General features: G+C 44.9%; 1 protein-coding gene and 1 non-coding gene across 2 annotated transcripts in view; one reads left to right on the top strand and one right to left on the bottom strand.

Moving 5' to 3' along the window:
* Positions 1-13,293, top strand: part of TSC22D4 (TSC22 domain family member 4) — a 637,200-nt gene that overhangs the window by 259,889 nt on the left and 364,018 nt on the right. The gene's annotated exons all lie outside the window — the stretch shown is intronic.
* On the bottom strand, positions 1,851-2,010 carry LOC138462793 (U1 spliceosomal RNA). The gene has a single exon (XR_011265386.1). It is a non-coding gene; the product is annotated as a U1 spliceosomal RNA (small nuclear RNA).

The raw sequence follows: 13,293 nt of genomic DNA, 5'->3' as shown, positions 1-13,293 counted from the left end.
TAAGGGCACCAACGTACTAAAGAATAAGCGTAGAAGGCTGCCCAGAGCAATGACTGTGGTCATGATTAATTCAAAACCTTCCATCGATCGATCACTTCTTGATTTTACTGCACACTGTTCTCCAGAATTACATGTTTTCTTTACCAATCTTATTTTTTAACTATACTCCATCGAGCAGACCCGCAGAATATACAGTTTGAATGTAATTTGTAAGTTTCCTCAGTCTGTTGATGCACCTGCTGCAGATATTTTTGTGCACGCTGCAAATCACTGGTTTGTATCTCTGATGAGCTGGCAAACACTTTCTTCAGCTTTTAAAATGAGCAATAGTGAGAAGGATCATGTCCTGCATTCTCCAGCAGGGGGCGCCCACATGACCTGGGTGCTGGAAGAGAGGGAATGAAAATGGGTGGCCGGTGGCAAGCATCCCCTACGACAAGAGAAATGTGCCCCGCCACCCCACTCAGAAGCTGGGTAGAAGGTGGAGACCTTGTTGCCACAGGCTCCAGGCCAAGGGAGGGGTGAGTAGCAATAGCCTTGCCGCTGGACTCCCTACACAGTCAAAACGAATGCCCCGCTAGCCCCTCATCTACATTACTGTGGTTGCCAGCTGCTATTTCACTCCAATGTCAAATGTATCTATTGCTGTAACCTGTAACTGCCTTTCAAAACATGCGCCCAGATGCCCCGGGGCAGGGTGCGCTCTACAAATAAAATACATACAAATACAATGAGTCTGATTTGCTCCTGAACTGGGATCAAAATTGGCACTCGTCACTATCCAATGTGAACTGATAATTGGCTCTTGGCGAGTAGGAAATGTTGTGAATGAGGAGAATTGAGGGAGAGAGTGGCCTGTTATGCATGTCCAGCAGCTTGCAACTTGAAACGTGCACCCCTTGCTTCTGGGCGTCTCCACTGTTGCTTGTTCCTGGATCTCTTCTGCAATTGTTTTGCCCCACTATGACTTTTACCAGAAGTGCGGACGGAAGTGGTATTTGCTCACTCTGCCGAGTTCTGCAGCTATCCTCACAGTGACTCTGCTCAAAGGTGCACCACTGCTCAGGCCTCCGCATGGATACAAAACATAAAATGGCCATCGGATGCCTTTGGGCTTTGGCGCTCTAGAAATGAAATAATATAACATAACATAAAATAACATTGGGTTCCTCCACTGCCTGCTCCTCTTACTGACATGCCCTATTCCCCATTCCACCTCTTAATATGCATATACTTTGGTCTCCGACAGGGGCGTCATTTCACCAAAATGCCAAGGGTACCGGAAGTGACATCACATGCCCCCGCCCAAGTGACATCACAGGAAGTGATGTCATTTGACCCCCATCCCGAGTAACATCACAGGAAGTGATGCCATTTACCCTGCCCCCAAGTGACATCACATGAAGTGATGTCATTTGACTCCGCTCCCACGTGACATCACCGAAAGTGGCATCCTAAGGCATTATCCCTCTGTACACTAAGAAAAATATGATTACAGTATCAATGTAATATGACACACATTTAATACAACAAATGGATCATCATATGTAGCAGTGTGTCAAGGCCCATATTATCAAATCTTTAGTGGATCCGCCCCGTTATTTCAACATGACTACATAGCTAAGTCACATAAGTCACATTGTTGGGGGGACAGGGGCGAATGGGTGGGTGTAAGGATAAGAGAAAGCCAGGATAGAAGGGGAGGAGGGAGAATATGAATGCTGTGCACCCAAGCTGCTCAGTGCTGCCCCTCTTGAGTGCAGCAAAAGAAATTCTGCTACAAGACCAGGGGCTCTGTGTGCAACCAACCGATTTGCACACTTTACTTTGTCTTTCGTTCACCAATAAATCAGGGGCAAGCACGAACACAGTCCCCCACTACCAGAAATAATGCAGTAGAGTATCCTGCATTTGGGGACATTGCAGGGGTCAGCAAATCCAATGTGCAGTGGATGAGCCTCACCCTGGGAGATCTGCCCTTCTGATCGCAGTGCCAAGCAGAAGAGGCACATTGTAGCACAGTTCCTTTCTCCCATCAGGCCCTGCTCGGTGTGAAGTTTGCATATATTCGGGCCTAGCCGCAAGCCAGCAGGTCCAGTCAGATAGCAGGAGGACCCGAGCAGGCCTGTTGCAGTCTGTCCAATGGGTTGTCGGCTTCAGACGGACAATGACCCTCCTAAGCCGATAGGTCCCCATGCTTAACAAGAGCAGCCAGCCACCAGCCCACCACAGACGCACACGAAGAGTGCACAAGCACTGTCTCAAATTCAATTTGCAGGGGGGCCGGGTGGATATTATAATTCTTCAACTAGTTGCAGACAGCTAATCCCTAATATCATTGATCACTCACCTCGGGAATTAGCAGCTCCAGGCCCTCTAAGCACTCAGCGCCTCAGGCCGTGGGACGCCGGCGAGTCAGGTGCAGGCCTGCACTCAGTCAGTCAGCTCACAGACACGACTTGTGCTCCTCCTACCTGGCTGCAAACAAAATGGAGGGAGCCTGTAGCCAGCCCAGCGGCGCAAACGTGCAGTGCGTGTAATTTTGAATTGGCCACGCCCCCTTGCTCCTGATTGGAGGATTGGATATCGGTAGCAGCCGATTGGTCAGGGCTAGCAAGCCAATAGCCAGGGATAGCTTTTGCTACCCTTGGCTACCCCTAATTGACGTCCATGGCCTCCCACACACAACAATTAAACACTCTATAGTGATATATTATGGAACACCCTTAACGTGGGGAGTTCATCCCCCAATCAAAAGTGCCACACAATATATCTTTAAAGTTCTATCTATCCCTATCTATGACTCATAGAGAGCCACGTAGATCCCCTCCCCTGTGCCACAGATAAGTCAAGAACCAGGCCGGCAGACGGAAAGAATATATATTTTATTAAATAATATGTCCAATCAATCTTTGTACAAAATTACCAGTCACGCCACCTCACTCCGTGGCCCAAATGCTTTTCTTTCCTAACAACTCTTATCTCTTTACACAACTGAAAACACTAGTTGATTCAGCATAACACAGATCACAGATTTATTAATCCAAAATCCTGTACAGTATTCCTTCCAGGGGTTATTTTCCTCTCAGGTTAGATAGAACCCTGGGACTATGGGGTATTTCAATTACTTGGGTCACTCACAAAATATTCTTAATGCACGAAATATATTGCATGAGATTCAATTTATAACATGTAGCACTTTAAAATATGTCCAGATCACACACACTTAACAACACGCTTTACCTACGGTTGGTTGCAATAACATACAATATTTTTGTAACTGGTAGAAACAATTTCACACATGCAGCGATCTGTTTTCTCGTCTCCCTGTGCACTTTGCAATGCGTTACAGTATTGGAGTAGAACAGACTTTGAATAACAGCGCATTTATCACCTAAGGAACGTTTCTTCCACTGTCCCGTCCCTATGCAAGGCAACATCTCTCGTCTATCATGGTCACTTTCCACTCTCTGGAGGGAGTGTGTCTTTTTCAATTAGGGTTTTCACTTTATTTCATTTAGCAAGACACTTCTCTACCCCAGCACCAAAAACCAGACATTTAGTTACATTCAGCACCCCTCTGCTTAAAGGCCAGGTCTGAGAAATGGTGACATTTAGGAATGTTGGTTTTAGACAAAGAAACCCTTTCCCTTTAGAGAATTCTGGGGTTGTCAAGGAAAATTGGTGTACCCGATTACATTAACAGACTATAGTTTTTATTCACACTGGGAGTGAGTCTGTTAATTTCAAATGATAACAAATTCACCCTGTGTCCTTTGGCTATAGGGGAGTTAATTGAATTATTATTTATCAAAATATACTTTGGGTCTACTTAATACCCCACACCCACTAATTAAGAGAAAGGTATTAACGCAAACAGATCCCCCAAAACCTTGGTTCTGTTGGTCAAGCTACTTAATTCTTTTTAGGTGCTCAGGAAAGGCATCAGCCTCCAGCATTAAACCCTCTCTTGGGCTCTCCTTGGCCACAGGGCCCAGTCAGCTTTTAGTCTTTCCCAATTGCTGTCTCACAGGCAAGGTTAATCCTGCAGCAATGTTTCAGTCATTCCACCCAGATGGTTTCAGGCAACTTCATTGATTCCATTTCTGCAATGCATTATATTGATTTCAACCCACCAAAATGATGAAATTAGAAGGTGCCAGCTGTTGGGTCCTAGGTTTGGATTTGACAACTATTCTCCATCCCCTTATTCAAGGGCTAGCACACCTTCTCTGATTGGTCCCTTCACTTTACCAAGGCCAAAGTGAGGGTGGGGGGGGGGGCAAGTATTCCCACTTAACATTACTTTTTTTTCGCCTTTTCATTTTTGCACTTACAAAGTCACTACATAGCAAAACTTTGCTAATCATAATAATATGGATATATGTGGGTTCTTCTCATCATGTCACCCCCAATGAACTAACTCCCGTCTCTGCAGGAGGTTGCAGGTGCGAACAGCAATTTTTCAAAGTTTACACACACATAATAAAAGTCATTATCATCACATTTTATAGACAGTTACATGATTCCCCTCCCAGAGTTTTGGCTTCAGGACTTTTTCTGAGGAGCTAGAAATATATTGTAGATTGTTACAGCGTTTCCTAAACTCTCATTTTGATAAGAAATAAATCGACATCAGAACCTCATAATAAGCTTTCCAGTGATACCAGATTGGCTTCTGTAGTGCGTATGGTTGCTAAGATAATCAATAAAGTATGATTCTACATGTAACCCTGTAGTCATCTCTAAACAGCTATACAGGTGATTATTATTGCTCAAGGTTTCATTTCTTCAAATTGAACATGTGCTCTGTGCCTCCTTTGTTGAATTTAACCTGCTGCAAAGTCTTCAATTAGTCCTGCAAAGTCAGGGCCTGCAGGAGCGATTCTTATTTGTTAGTCCATATGGCTTACTTTTGCCCTCACCGCATTATGGACAATCCTGTACTTGCCATTTGTCATTCAAGTCCTGAGCTCAACATGAAATTCATTTTTGATCCTTGTATTTTTAAGACTTTACTCCCATTAATGGATCTTCTGTTTATCTACGAGGTCATCTATTCACCTCATAAAAGCTGCAACTGTGTGATTCAAAAGGATGAGAGCAGAGTTTCAACTTTGTATCTGGTGTGGGGGAAGGGGAACTTGTCTTTACTCCTTTGAAAATGTCTTTTGAGTGGAACGCAGCTCTTCAGGCATAGACACTGGTGTTAGTAAAGATGCATTTATTTTCCAAATTGTCCTGTTTATTTTATTTTCATTGTCATTGCCTCTTGCCACCAGTATTCAATTTTCCATCATTATATGTTCCTATTACTATAGCAAGGGACATTTTGAGCTACACAAATGCACACACTTCCATGATTGCAGTTTCGGTCTTTGCAACTGCTACACTTTCCATGTAAAGTAAGACTAGTTTTTTAAGCTTTGACAGTTTCATGCAAGGCTCATTTTGTACTCTTAATTATCAATGTACAGAGCATTTTGGGTGTGGCAGTTATGAGTGAAATGCTGCCTTTTGTCAATCAGTCAACAATGTGCCTTTCCAGTACCCTTCTGCAGCCTGGTTTCATTTTGCACATGTTCCTGGTTTCAGTTGCAGAAGTGCTTACATTTGAATTCGCTAGTGTTGACATTAACACATTAGCTGTGTTGACGTTTTGAGGCTGGCTTTTCATCCTGCCATTGTGCCTTCCCACAGCAAGAAGGTATTTCTGCACATTCTGGGCCCTACATGGCCTTTCAGGTTATTTTATCATGTGGCTTCCCTCAAACACCACAATCTCTCCCAACACATACACAAGTGCCACCTCTAAACCCCCAACCCCACTAGGTTGTTGTACACAATTCAAACAACACACCCTCACATTCAGGGTACACAAGGCTCCTCTTTGATACAGATACCACTAGTGCTTTTTCACATCGATTTCCCAGAAACACAACTGCACACAGACAACTGATACCTCCAACCTGCATGGACCAATGCAACAGCAAAGTCATCTTAGAATGTGCCTCTATCCCTACTAATCAAGCCCAGCCCCCCTCCTTGTCAACTCTCATAGTGCCACGAGGCATGTAGATGGCATCAGAGTGCTGTATAAAACCCCAAAACATTGCATAATTCATTTAACCGTTCTGGTAGGAGACAGAATTGGCTCATCCGTGATGGTGCAGTGAGCACGCTAAGGGGAAATCACCCTATTGTGTGTACAACATAAATTATTATTATTTTATATAGAGCTAATACTGTAGCTTATTAAACCGTTTGCAAGGCTATCATTTTGTTCAAAATACACTGAGGCGCTTGATCTTGTACTTTTACAGTTAAATAGCCCCAGTAATGAATTTAATATATTTATTCTGAAACACATTTTCACAATCAATTACAATTGATAGTTTTTACCAATAGAATATTTTGCTGTCGGTGCCATTGATAAACCAACGCGTGTTTTGCCCAAAACAGGTTTTTTCAAGGCAAGGGAGTGCTTCTTCTAGATATTACAATGTTAGACTGTACTAGTTGAACTTTTGCCTTGAAAAAGCCTGTTGAAGTGAAACTTTGCCAACTCTAATTGATGGTACAAATCTGTGTCGTAATAAACATATCTAATACACCTGAGGCCATTGAGCTGTAACAATATACGGCCTAGCATACCAGCGCATCTGGAACACCAACTTTATAGCCTTGCAAGTAATTTATGACTGGGCATAGGGCACGAGTACCAGTTTCTGGATACAAAAACGCAGCTGGCTGGCACCAGATCGATTTCTGTGATTAGAATCCAGGCCCAAAGATGACCAGGTTGCTCAATGTGTGTGTATAAAACGTGTGGGAGTGAGGTGTGTCATCCTTTCACAGAGAAGACCCTGTGAAACCAGCCCTACCGTGACAAGCCCACACAGACCAAGAAGAATCCTAACCCACCACTACACACTCAACCCGAGAAGATGGAGTCATGAGGCTCAAGCCTCGGTATCCAAAAAACCCCACAGATGGATCAAATGTATCAGCAAGAAGACAGACAGCATGTTGTCCACTTGGAAAGAAGGATTTGTCCAGGATCCTTTAGAGTGGTCAAGAGGAGATGTCTGGCTGGGAGCCAGGGTTTTCTGCTTGCATAGTTTGGAATTTTGAAAGCTTCGGATTACGCATTTTCCCGTTGGATCTTTGGTTCTGCACCATTATGCAGTGTTGTCTACATAGTAGTCGGGCATGAGTTATCCCGGAACTCGGGAGGATAGCTCAGCAGCAACGTGCTCGCCTTGGAAACAAGAAGACACAGAGCAACACGGTCAGTGCTTAGAAACCTCTGGGTATTAAGCATGTTATAAATAACCTATCATATCATAACTCTGTGATCATGGACCAAAGTCTAGGTTGTCTGGGTTGGGTAGAGAGGACTCAATCCTAAACTACAACCTTGGACTGAGATGGAAGAGACATCCCAGGAAAGGCCGGAATGCCGAGAACATGTAAGGGCAGAGGGTGAACAGGGCGGGGGCAGTGTGTCCCTGGATTTCAAATGAATCTCTTGTTTGGACTTGACATAAAAAGGTTCCAGGATTCTCCATCCTGCCTTTCAAAATATTCAAAAGCTCTGTAGGAATGCAAATAAAGGGCCACCAGCCCTGAAAGAACTGCATCCTTACAACAGTCATATTAAAAATATACAGAAACAAAGGTCTCAAGTCGCTGTGGGTAAGTGTTGGGGTGTTTTGTAAATACAGAGCTTTTTTTTGCTCCTGTCTTTCAGTATACTTGGAAAGTATTCAATTTCCCCACTATAAAAGCAGGAATACAAGTACCAGAATGCAGTGTGATGGGAGCCTCAGAGCCAGGACTGGCTGAGCCTATAACTGACATGAGCCAGTTCAAGATAACTTACTCTCTCTCTCCTCAGTTACATATACTAGTATTAACACCACCTGCTGTTATTCATTGTTTGATACAATTATGCATCTTATTATGCAGATTAAATTACAGAAATGACCTGGAGGTTTTCAGTTTGAGAAAATACTTTTATCTTGTAACTTAGAGGTTGAAATTATAAGCAAGATGACCAGAGCAGTTTATTGTTTAAAAGAAAACGCAAGATCTTGGTAGATAATTGCATGGTAACCTGCTGGTGCAACTCTGTGCTACCTTGCGTACAGGTGTAAATGGCCCTCCATCTCACTGCTAACTGCATTCTTCGATGGCTGTGGCTGTATCCGAGTCTGTGGCTCAATTGACTAATGCATCCAATGCAGGGGCCTGTGTATGATCTCATGGTCACAGGTTCGAATCCTTGCAGTTCCACTCCGACCTTTAATCGTTCTGAGGTCGATAAAATGAACACCTTAAACATCTATTATCTGTCAGTAGCGCCCCCTCTGGGGGTGAATGTGTGCTCTACAAATACATATATTGTGTGAGGCTTAAATTTGTATTTGTTTTATTTATAACGCGCAAACCATCAGGCCCGGAGGCATCAGGGCGCAATTTGTACAAAGTTACAAGAATGCATATATACAGACATAAAAATTACAGAAATAAACATGAACAGAAATATTAACAGGGTTCCTATCTACAAATATTACAGTGGTTTCAGTGCCGCTAAGGCTTAGCAGTGGATATACCCATAGGGTGTACAGAAAAAAAATTGTAACGGAGGTCGGCAGGTCAGAGCAAGTAAGACAGGGGTAGTTAGCATGTCTTAAAGTTGGTCGAAAAGCCAAGATTTGGTTTTGGCCTTGAATGTATTGAATGAGCCTTCAGTTCTGATTGTAACGGGGAGGGAGTTCCATAGCTTAGAGGCTAGGACAGGGAAGCTCGAGCCCAACGCTTTTTGCAGTTTAAACCTAAGGATCAATAGTCAGTGAGACTGGGCAGTTCTTAGTGGTCGGGAGGTCGAGTGGCACGACAGCCGACTGCAGAGGTAGATAGGGGCCTTGTTAGCCAAGCATTTGTGCGTAAGGGCGAGTGTTTTTAGTGCAATTCTCTGCTTGACAGGTAGCCACTTTAGGTTGGTTCTAGATTCTGAAATGTGGTGGTTGCGGGGAATGTTTAGGGCAGCACGAATGGCATTGTTCTGGGTTGTTTGGAGTTTATTCAGGTTCTCTTGGCTGGTGCCTAAGTAAAGAGTACTACAATAATCAATTTTAGCCATAATGAGGGTTCTAGCTAGTGTAGCACTGTTAGGGGTGGTAAGGTACGCTCTGCAAGCTGCAATAAGTTTGCAGGTATATGCCAAGGCAGATCTGATTGCATTTATTTGTCGGGATAATGATAGGGTGGCATCAAGGTAGGAACCTAACGTTTTAGTATCTTTCGAGACTCGTATGGTGTTACTGTCAATGGTGAATGATTGATAGGACGGCTCTAGTTTGCTCAGGTGTTGTGCAGTGCCCAGGATCAAGACCTCCGTCTTGTCATCGTTTAGGCATAATTGGTGTTGGGCCAGCCAGGCTTGGATGACCAGGTAGACGTCGTTAAGGGCATTGGTGTCAGCTAGATAATCACCTGTGATGGGAATGAGTATCTGGGTGTCATCCTCATAGTTAGTGTAGGAGACACCCAGATAGTCAAGCACATCAAAGAGAGGTTTTGTGAAGATCTTATAGAGTGTAGGTGACACGCAAGATCCCTGAGGTACGCCGCAGTGAATTGGGGAAGGGTCCGCAGCTACGGAAGGGGCAAAGACCCTCATGGATCTATTGCTCAAAAAGGATTTGATCCAGGCCGCAGCAGAGGACGAGAAGTTGGCAGCAGAGTGGAGGTGCTTGCATAGGATCTGGTGGTTGACCAGATCAAATGCGGCTGAGAGGTCGAGAAGTAGTAGCATTGCTAGTTTGCCCTGATCCTTCAATACCTCAATTTGGGTTTTTAGGTTTATTAAAGCAGTTTCCGTCCTGTGTCTGGGGCGACATCCGTATTGTCGTAGACCTAGCAAGTTGTTAGATTCCAAGTAATCTTGGATCTGAAGATATGCTGCGTGGTCTAGAATCTTGAGCAAAAACTGAACCGTGATGATAGGTCGGAGGTTAGTAGGTATGCTTGGGTCTAGGGATGGTTTTTTGAGCAAAGGGATCACCCAAGCGTCCTTAAGGTTGTCTGGGACAATACCTGTACTAAAGGAGGAGTTGATAAAGGCCGTAATGAATGGGGCCAGATCATGTGCAGAATCCTTAATGATGGGAGCTGGGCAGGGGTCACCTTGGCATTTGGACGGGATGATCATCAGGATGATATTTTCTACCTCGGTAACGGAGAGTGGCGAGAAGGCAAATGGTTTGGTGTTAAGAGTGTCTGGAGGGGGGCTCTAGCCGGGGAGAGTGAACGGTTGACGAGCTTCAGGCTGTCCTGCTTGTCTTTAATTTTAGATTGTAACGTAAAGATTTTATTTAGTAAGGCTGCTTGAATGTTAGCACACCATTTACTATCTTTCATGCAAGTGTCTGGGGGGAGACTGGGGTTTCTAGCTCTTTTAGAATTCTGAAGAGCTCCTTTGTATTCGAATTAGCTTGCAGAATGCGATTGTTAAGAGATTCTTTTTTTGCCGTGATGATGGCATCTTTGTAGGTAAGTGAAGCAAGAAGGAAACCATCTTCATGCTCATCAGAGGGGTGGCTTTAACATCGATTTTCAGCACAGCGTTTAGCTTTGCGGAGCAATCTTAACTGTGGGGTGAACCATGAGTTGAGATGTGCTTGTGGTTTAGCCTTCCTGAGTTTGAAAGGTGCTATAGAATCTATGGCCGTAAGCATAGTTTGGTTATATGTGTATGTTAAGGAAGTGGGATCAGAGCAGGTGTTGGTGGCCGCATTGAGGGAAGGGAGTAACAAAGGGAGGAGTTTCTCCTTAATTATGTCCTTTTTACTTCTAGTAGGGAGTGCTGGGGTTATCGGTGTTGGAGTTCGCGGGGTAGCTTCGATATTAAAAGTTATGATGTGATGGTCAGACCATAAGCAAGGGGTATTGTCCAGAATCTTAATATTGCAGTTAGAGCCAGCTAACCAGTCAAGGGTTCTGCCTTTGATATGGGTGGGTTCTTGAATGTACAAGCTGAGGCCGAGGTCAGTTAGAACATTCTCCAGATCTATTGCGACAGGATCTTTTGGGACACCAAGACCTAAGTTAAGGTTGCCTAGGATGATGGTTTGTGAATTATTTTTAGTTTTGTCAAGAAGGAGAGTGGATATTTCACCGACAAAGGTCGGTGCCTGACCTGGTGGCCTATAGCTAAGGTGGAGGGTGGCTGTTTGGTTGGGCGTTAGTGATAGTTTGACTGACAATGACTCGGCTGATTCGAGTTTGGAGTCAGGTACCACTCTTAGGTCAATAGCGTTTTTATGGATGAAGGCCACACCACCGCCTCTAGATTGGGCAGTGGTACGGTCACATCGCGTGATGCCGTAGTCAGGTGGTAAGGCCAGGGATAGTGAGGGGATGTTTCACTATCCAGACCAAACAATCCCACCAATTAGACGTTTGGAGAGTGGGTTGTAGGTGTGATTGTGGAGTAAGAGGGGGCCAAAGAATGCAAATGAAGGATGACTTCCCCCAAGAGGCCAAGGACGAAGAGGCATTCTACAGGAATGCTAATGGCCAAACAGAGATGGAGACACTCCTGGGATGGTGTTAAGCTGATGGCACAAAATGTGGGCACTATGGGCAAGGTATCAGAGGGACATAGCACTGTTCCAATCATCAGCCAGTTCATGCAATCCACACTAATCTATAACTCTTAGTTGTACACGGGGGCCATGAGTTCACAGTGTTGCCAAACATCCTCCATGCTATCACAGAAGGGACTTGACCATGACGAGCGGCTGAGGAGCCCTTTCATGGTCTCTTAGAAGCCCCTGGAAGTAGTGTAGAAGGACCAAAGCCTCCAGGGAAAGTCCCAGTAGTGCTGGAAATCAGTCCTTTGATCGCCAGAATGGTGGAATTGGGACCAGTGATGCCTGATCCACTCAGGAATTTGTGACGAAAGTCGGTAACGCGACAGACTGTGTCCATTGGTACTGCCTCTGGATTTTGTCTCTAACTGAAGGACTATGGAAGATGTGTGTCAAGAGATGTCCAAAGTCCTTATCGGTTCATCAGAGGCGAAGCAACGTCCGATCTAGAGATGCTCTGCTTCAGTCTTGAAGAGTTTACAAAATCCTATGGCCAAGTGGTTGGTGACGCCTGGCATATATTCTTCTTGCAATAGGATATGGTCTTGCACAACTACCTACAATCCTTGCCTAGGTCACCCAAATTCCAGGATTTTGTTTCTCCTAACCATTGATATACCCCCTCGCAGAAATGTTGTCCATCTTGAGCAACACGCAGCATTCGATTATGGTCCCTCAAGCCTGCTTGCCCATAATCATTGGAACGTCGCTGTCCGCCATTCTTTATTTATAGAATGTCGTATGTTTGTTTAAATATTTATAGGCACCTTCAACTCTTCTACCCCTCGTGTGTGGAGGTGGGGTTTGTTTCTGCCCTTTTTCTGGCACTCGATGGGCCCCGCTATCTTGTAAGCTCCAATAGGGCCGTGCAACGCTTTGGCAGACAACGTTCAATGCACCTGCCAATCCTGCCCTACTACGTTGCGTGGATGCTTGCACGTGATCCCAAAGATCTGGGGTCTGCAGCTCCCATGGTCCCTCACCACTGACAATGCCTGCTAGGGCTGATGGAAGCCATAGTGTGGAGAGCCAAAGGTTGCAGACTCCCAGACATGGAGCGGGAGCAAGGCTGCAATAAGCCGTGCCCACCTGGGGGACCAAGTCTAGAGATGTAAAAAGGGGCACGGCATAGCTCTACATTTGGCTAGAAGTTTAAATAGGGGTTCAATGAATTACATTCTGGACACCATGAACATTCCACTGAAGTGCATTGACCTGAAGGACTCATTTCTCGGGTCCAACCAGAGATAGGGGTGAGCAGCGGGCCAGGTCCCGGAAGGAGCCGAGTAAAAAAAAGAGGATTCCTGTAGACCGGTGCACCGGGAGGAGGAGTGGTGGGCTGGAGGGAAGGGCTTGGCAGGGTGAATAGTTTGGAAATGATGAGGGGTGAACCGCCCCCACCCGATGCACTGTGGGTTCTATACGTATTTGTGGTTGGTTTGAGGGACCTCAAACAGGTAACAAATACCCTCGTGTCCCTACCCCTGAAGAGGAAGGCAAGTTATTATTTGAAGGGTGACAATTCTCTCATAAGTTAGGGCAAAAACAAAAAAAGTTAATTATATATGTCCTTCAGACAATTCTATTATTCGGTAATGAAAAACGACAATGACAGACGTTTTCAACGTGCTGC

The sequence above is a fragment of the Ambystoma mexicanum genome, chromosome 1p (assembly GCF_040938575.1).
Source record: "Ambystoma mexicanum isolate Mex_15411 chromosome 1p, UKY_AmexF1_1, whole genome shotgun sequence".
Classification (NCBI taxonomy): Eukaryota; Metazoa; Chordata; class Amphibia; order Caudata; family Ambystomatidae; genus Ambystoma; species Ambystoma mexicanum.
The sequence above is the reverse complement of the archived record's forward strand: the minus strand, read 5'-3'. Positions and strand labels throughout refer to the sequence as shown.